This window comes from Gracilinanus agilis, chromosome 4, assembly GCF_016433145.1.
Source record: "Gracilinanus agilis isolate LMUSP501 chromosome 4, AgileGrace, whole genome shotgun sequence".
NCBI classification, from domain to species: Eukaryota; Metazoa; Chordata; class Mammalia; order Didelphimorphia; family Didelphidae; genus Gracilinanus; species Gracilinanus agilis.
This window is the reverse complement of record NC_058133.1, coordinates 87,198,922-87,200,294: the sequence shown is the minus strand read 5'-3', so window position 1 is coordinate 87,200,294 and position 1,373 is coordinate 87,198,922. Positions and strand designations below refer to the sequence as shown.

General features: G+C 34.7%; 1 pseudogene; it reads right to left on the bottom strand.

The window, feature by feature from the left end:
* Nucleotides 1–291: 291 nt before the first annotated feature.
* Nucleotides 292–933, bottom strand: LOC123247453 (annotated as a pseudogene).
* Between the last annotated feature and the right edge of the window lie 440 nt (nucleotides 934–1,373).

Genomic DNA, 1,373 nt, shown 5'->3' with positions numbered 1-1,373 from the left:
TTGGTTTTACTTATTTCAGAAATATAAATAAATGAAAACAGAAGTCCTATACAACCACCAATATTTTACAAGTTTTCTTTTGTAAGACAGAAGGAATTTTTAAATCTTATACAAGAAATTTCCTATTAAATGAATGTTTCCTCTAAATGAGAAAAAATTAGTGTATTAAACTTTTTTCAGGGAAAGGTACAAGAATATGCAAATTGTTATGATGAAATTGGAAAGGCAAAATATTTCCCAGGTTCCCTAATTTCTGTTTATTGTACATAATGTACTGTTGAAGACATAGCTCTATGTAGCTGGAATCTGTGGCAGTCCAAATTCATCCACCAGCACACCATCCTTGTTTTTTGCATCACTGGGAATACCTTCAGGAATTGCCAGTGCAAATGTCACCTCATCTAAGTAAGAGCTGTCTTCATCAGCTAACAGTTCATCACCCAGTGCATCCAATTCTGCCTCTAAGTCATCTTCATTAATCTGTGGAGTTCCGTAACTCTGGCTCAGAGCCTCTTGGATTTCATTTGCATCTTCCATCATATCTTCTAATTGGTCTTATATATCCTCTATTTGGTCAATTTTGACTTGCTTGTATGCTTTCTTCATTTCTTTAACACCTAATTTCATAGCATCCATCTTTTTTTGGTGTCTTTCAGTGACTGGTTAGTATAATTTGCTTGTTCCGTATTAAAAGATGGTTGTGAAAGATTGTCCCGTTGATGTTCATACATTCTTCTCTGCTTTAACACTCTCAAGGCTTTCTGTTTAACATATTCTTTACAGGTCCTTCTCTCATCTTTTTTATCTGATCTTTATATTTTACTAGCTCAGAACCAAGTCTAGAAATTTTCTTGTCAATTGATTCTGCCCTATACGGTCTGTCAGGCTGGGTGGTGGAGCCTTGGGCTTTGCTTTGCCGAAGAATCAGTTCATTTTTTCAGCTACAAAAGGTCTAAGCAGGAATAAACAGAAGCATCCTACAACACACTTTTAAACATATATTTAAAACCCACAACAGGATAAAGGCACTACATATATTGTTATCCTTATCTTATAGATTAGCAAATTGAGTGTCCAGAAAATTTAAGTGACTTACTTGCCTATGGATACACAACCATTAAGAATTGGGATGCCAGTTAATAAATGTTCAAAGGATATGAATAGGCAGTTTTCAGATGAAGAAGTCAAAGCTATCAATAATCATATGAAAAAAATGTTCCAAATTCCTCCTTATTAGAGAAATGGAAATTATAACAACTCTGGGGTACCACATCACACCTATAAGTTTGGTCAATATGACAGTGATAGAAAATAATAAATGTCAGAGGGAACGTGGCAAAACTGGGACATTAATACAATGCAGGTGGAGTTGT